The sequence below is a fragment of the Montipora foliosa genome, chromosome 4, assembly GCF_036669935.1.
Source record: "Montipora foliosa isolate CH-2021 chromosome 4, ASM3666993v2, whole genome shotgun sequence".
NCBI classification, from domain to species: Eukaryota; Metazoa; Cnidaria; class Anthozoa; order Scleractinia; family Acroporidae; genus Montipora; species Montipora foliosa.
The window spans coordinates 7,690,367-7,696,507 of record NC_090872.1 but is presented as its reverse complement, the minus strand read 5'-3'; the positions used below and the strand labels follow the sequence as shown (position 1 = coordinate 7,696,507).

General features: G+C 38.9%; 1 long non-coding RNA gene and 1 pseudogene across 1 annotated transcript; both read left to right on the top strand.

Moving 5' to 3' along the window:
- Window positions 1–624: 624 nt before the first annotated feature.
- On the top strand, window positions 625–2,403 carry LOC138000981 (uncharacterized; annotated as a pseudogene).
- Window positions 2,404–3,043: 640 nt separating this feature from the next.
- On the top strand, window positions 3,044–5,067 carry LOC137998907 (uncharacterized). Its single transcript, XR_011122844.1, has 4 exons — window positions 3,044–3,448; window positions 3,768–3,925; window positions 4,334–4,491; window positions 4,731–5,067. It is a non-coding gene; the product is annotated as an uncharacterized lncRNA (long non-coding RNA).
- The last annotated feature ends 1,074 nt before the right edge of the window (window positions 5,068–6,141 follow it).

The following is a 6,141-nucleotide window of genomic DNA, read 5'->3' as shown; positions in this document are numbered from 1 at the left end:
AAATTAAATGCAAATCTCAAAACAAATAGTTCGATCAGGAATGCGAAACAGAAAAAGGAACCTTGCAATCCCTCGGGGAGAAAATTTCTAAAAACCCTAATAATTCAGAACTGAGACAAACTACTGCGCGACAAAAAGAAGAGGTTCAAACAAACCTGTAAACGGAAGAAACGGGAATATATTAACAAAGGTATGTCTAATATCGATATGCAGAACTCTAAAGAGACCTGGCGGCAAATACGAAAAATATTTAACTTAGGAAAAAGAAAAACACATGGAACTGAAACAGTGAGTACGGAACAGTTTTATAAAATACTTTAAGCAACAGAATGCGACCCCTCTCAATAATATACTAGATCCAGAGACGAATATGGAAACTCACAATAACGATAGAGTGGAAGGCCCACTTGATTATCCAATAACTTATGAAGAGTTCGAAGCTGCAGTTAATAAACTGAAGGCAAACAAATCTCCCGGGTATCGATAATATTAAATGAAGTAATAAAAATCGGAAAGGACGCATCATCAAAGGGCATTTAGTAAATTTATTTAACCGAATCTTAGATACTGGCAAAGACCCTGCTCTTTGGAGTTTTGGCCTCATTGTGCTTTTTCACAAAAAGGATGATCGATCCAAAGTTGAAAATTACCGAGGTATCACTTTGCTCTCTGCGTAAGGCAAGCTCTTTACATCAATCCTCAACAATCGACTGTACGACTACATGGTTCATCCTCAACAATCGACTGTACGACTACATGGTTCAAAAAGGAATTTTGAAAGCTGAACAAGGTGGTTTCAGAAAAATGTACGGCACAGTTGATAGTATCTTCACATTAAAAATGCTTATTGACAAATACGTGAAATCTAAGCCACAGAGGCACCGAAATTTACTCTTTTCATGCTTCGTCGACTTTAGAAAAGCCTTCGACTGTATACCTGGACAAAAACTATTCGACAAGCTGAGAAAAGAAGGAGTGCAAGGGCGTTTCCTTGACGTTTTAATATCCATGTACTCAAATGATAAGTCGGCAGTTAAAATTGATAACAAATTAACCGAAGCCTTTACTTGTTTTGCCGGGGTAAAAGCAAGGCTGCATGATGTCACCTACTCTTTTTAATTTCTATCTAAGTGATCTAGCAAAATTCCTAAATACGGCGAGTCCAACCGACATTATGCTAGGTGATACATCTATAAATTGTCTCTTATATGCGGACGATCTAGTGATCTTCTCTAGATCAGCAAAAAAAACTTCAAATAATCCTTAATAAGCTGGAATCTTTCTGTGAAAATGCCGATTTAAGTGTAAATTTAGACAAGACAAAAATTTATGATTTTTAACAATTGTGGTAAGTCTTTAAACAACTACTTGTTCAGATACGGCGCTGATGAACTGGAAAATGTCAAATCGTATAAATATCTTGGACTCATAATGAGTCCTTTTGGAAACTTTAATCTCGCTAGACAAGAGTTGAAGAAAGTTGCACTTAAAGCACTCTATAAATTACGAAAAGAAATGGGAAAACACTTCAGAGAAAATATAAAATTAACGATGAAGTTATTTGATGCACTGATATCGCCCATACTCTTTTATGCAAGTGAAGTGTGGGGGATTGATTGCAATGGGAAATTAGAAAAGGACCCAGCAGAATTAGTTCAAAATAAATTCCTAAAGTGGTTGTTAGGAGTTAACAAATACTGCAACAACAATGCGTGCAGGGCTGAAACAGGACGGTTCCCAATGACAATTGATGCTCAGTGTAGGAACTTTAAGTTCTGGTTAACCTTAACCAAAAATGAATACAAATTATCCCAAATAGCATACAATGACATTAAATGGAAGGAAAATAAGGCTTTCTGGAGCAAAAAAATCAAAGGCTCATTGGAACAGATAGGATTAGGAGACCTCTGGATGAAAGCACACTATGTAGACATAGGAATTGTAAACATTATCAGGCAACGACTCAAGGATATCGAATTACAAAGATGGCTAAGTGAAATGAATAACGACACCAGAAAAGATGCTAACCAAAGCAAACAAATGAGAACCTACGGTTTATTCAAAACGATAAACAATTACAATGTGAAGACTACCTACATCAGGTCACCAATACACGACACAGAATAGCCCTAACAAAACTGCGACTTGGCAACCACAAATTAGCCATAGAGACAGGACGTTATTCGAGACCGCTCAAGAAACCTGCAGAAAGAATTTGCCCAATTTGTAAAATAGAAATGGAGGACGAATATCATTTTCTAAATATATGCCCTGCTTACCAAGGAAAAACGATGTTTGTTACTAGACTATTTCGAAAAAGAATATAGAATAAAAATACGCAGAATGTCACCTAATAAAATATTCATAAATCCCCTACCGGAAATGCTAAAATACAAAAACTAATAGCAAAACATATATATTCGAATGCTTTGAAGAAAGGAAAGGGGAAGACGGATAAAAGGAAATACTAATGATAAGACTTAATTAATTAATAACTTTTAGCCATGTAGATTTTTGTTGTTTGTAATTGTTAGTTATTGGGAAATTGTGGTCGATATACTATTTATTGCATAAGACTCCAAATAAAACATGTCTGTCTGTCTTTCAATTTTGGAGATGGGTATTTATTTTAATGTCTACCAGGATGTACTTGTGAAAGTGCAAGATGACGTCTTATGTGCTACTAGCAACTCCTTGAGCTCTCCGCTATATTTGACACTCCCAATAGACAAATCTTATTTCCAACAATTCGACAAAAATATAAATTATCTACTATATTTTATTGTCCAAGATAGGGCAGTTTCCGGTTTTTGCGTTACAATTTATGTTGCGAGTCCAGCAAGCCCCGGGGTCAGTACGCAGCTATTACAACGGTTCTCGGTATTGGTTCAGAAAACAATGGACACAAAGAACAATACAAAAGAAACAATGGACCCTAACTCTGAAAACAATGTAAAGCTGCGTCCTAAAGGGATCCACTGAAATAAGAGGTTGTAAAGAGCTGCGTCCTATCTCAAGCCCCGGCGTACCCAATCGAAGAAAATAGATCATCAGAAGACGATCGATATCATCAATATAATCGATTATAATTAATCGATTATTATCCATTGCCTCAATTAATCGACGAAAATCGATACTAAGAATTCAAATCCTCGTAATTGCTATCGAATATATCGATTGTCATCGATCTTAATCGGCAAGTCTTGAAAGAGTATTTACAGCGTCCGCGCCAGGCCGACTCTGGATGCGATATTGATAGATTGTGTTGTAAAAGGGTACCATAAGTGTGGGTTTACTGTAACAGCAGGTGAAACATTTTTCTTGGAGAAGAAAATTGGTAGCGCGTGGCGAGACCTTCCGCGTGGCGTGGTGAGTTGCAAAGGACAGCTCGGAAAATTCAAAAGGAACTTGTAACACCCCTATGGCCCCGTGAAGCGACTATCGAATGGTAAGTTTTTCTTGTCAGGTTCCTCTCTAGTTTTTCAAATCGGAAGGAGACACAGATGGTCACCAGAACATTCGCTTACCGGGTGTTTGTACCCGGCTCTTGTACTCGTGATTTTTCGTTTCTTTCAGCGCTGATCGCGGTCCGGCATTTCCAGACCGTTTTTCGCCGAAAATTGAAATGAAACAAGAGAAATCGATAAAATCGATGAAAATCTATACTCACGATTTTCTTAGTGATCTATTTTCGTCGATTTCCGATATTAATCGATTATATATCATCGATTATATTGATTGATTGATATCGATTATGTTGATTATAGGTTTTCACCGATTGGGCATGCCGGGAATATAAGCACCAGGGCAAAGTTCACACTCCTCGAACATTGGGAACATTTCATTTCAACTTCCGGACTTCTACCAAGGAAATTATGCACAAGGGGGAGGAGCTCTTGACGAATTTAACACTATTCAATATGAGGTCAGTTCACTGAGATTGGGTTATTGATACCAAGCCGAACTTAAACTGAAAACACTTATAATTAAAATGTGGGAGGCGCGGTGGCCTCATGGTTAGTGCGCTCGACTCCGGATCGAGTGGTCCGGCTTCGGGGCCTGGCGGGGACATTGTGTTGTGTTCTTGGGCAAAACACTTCACTCTCACGGTGCCTCTCTCTACCCAGGTGTATAAATGGGTACCGGCGAATTTAATGCTGGGGGTAACCCTGCGATGGACTAGCACCCCCATCCCAGGGGGGAGTAGAAATACTCCTAGTCGCTTCATGCTACGGAAACCGGAGATATTAAAGCGCCGGCCTGATGGGCCTCCTTGGCTCGTACGCAGACTTTACTTACTTATATTGATTGATATCGATTATGTTGATTAAAGGTTTTCACCGATTGGGCACGTCGGGAATATAAGCACCAGGGCAAAGTTCACACTCCTCGAACATTGGGAACATTTCATTTCAACTTCCGGACTTCTACCAAGGAAACCATGCACAAGGGGGAGGAGCTCTTGACGAATATAACACTATTCAATATGAGGTAAGTTAACTGAGATTGGGTTATTGGAACCAAGCCGAACTTAAACTGAAAACACTTATTAATTAAAATACCCATTGTAATAAAATGGCGTTCATAGGTCAAAATTGAGGAACACGACTACTTTGCAGTCATTTTCCTGAAATATGTTCGTTAATTTCCGGGCTTAAATCATTTACTAGTTCACATGACTCAACCACCTCAAAATGTCCTGTTTTAATAAGTTATTTATTTCCCTCCAGGTGCTGCTAAAAGCAAAAGCAACACAAAAGAAATCTACAGTGGAAATGCGGTGCCTTTCGCGCTGCACGGCATTTTATCTCTTTCAAGTAAGAGACAAAATAGGAGATCTCATGTGGAGATGTGGTCATACGTTACAAACTGCTTTAAAATTTCCTTAGAAGGAAGCTCTGAGAATGTACATACATTGTTAGTTAATAATTATGCATCACTTTTGTAAGGGAATTTATGCTCTTATTGGCAGATAATTTGACAAATAATCGTCTTTCGTGGCTCATGATACACGGCCTCCAAGGGGGCGTAGCCTTGTTGGTTGCTCTTTGTTACAGCCAATTTCGACTTTACAAGCTAACTGGGCTGGTTTTAAACATACCAAGCTGGGTCATACAAAAAAAAACTGAGCTGTGTCTCATTTGAAGTTAAATTATCAATATTGATGAATTTGCCTTCAGGGATTTCGGCAACAGTGATCTGTGACGATCTCTCAGTCACGTCGTGAATTTCCGCATGGAAGAGTTACAAAATTTATATAATTATGAAATGCAGACGTATTCGTCAGCTTGATTGATGTTTAGTCGTGTAGACTGAACAGACTACCCTTACCTTTAGTGAGACTTCTTTGCTGAGGTTTGGACGATCTGCTCTGGCGATGATCTTAAAATGATGGGATTCTCCCACTCGATCAGGCTTTTTTAGGATTTCAGGAATTCTCGGAATCCGTTGACCTTAAGCCGCATGTCTCGTTTTACAACAATTAACCTTCGGTCTACTATTTACTTTTTAGGTAATTGTGTGTTCGGCCCGCCTCCTTAATTAAACCTTATATTTCAGAACCATGACAGAATCTTTGTCAAAATAAAGAAGTCTTACGCTATTGCGAATAGGGCCAAAAAAGTAAAATAACGATCTTAATTTCCTAACGTAACCAAAACCTTGAAAACATTGCTTGTGCTGCCCAAAATGGCCCGGAGATGTTCTTTTAGTGCTTCATCCGCGAAGTCATAAACGGAAACGTTTAGAAAATGTGACATTGCATGAAAACACAGGCTCCCCAAGCTGAAAATACGTGGTGTATTTTGCCGAGTTTCGAGCCATTCTGACGCCGTTTAGTGAAGTCATCCGGAAGGCCGTTACTGAAATAATATGAAGGCCGGTAACTCCATCCATCGCTGGCCAGACCTCACTCCACAAATCGTTTTCTCCTCAACAGGAAAAGTCCCGAATCGCAATAAAAACAACAGTTCCATAAAGCCCAATAAAGTTCACTCCAAATACAGTGAAACCTGTATTAAACGGACACCCTCGGGGAATGCTCTAGTGTCCGCTTAATACAGGGTGTCCGCCTAATACAGGTTTCGATACATAACGTCTTGTGAGGTGTCAAATACCATTAAAATGAACGGTGGAAATGTT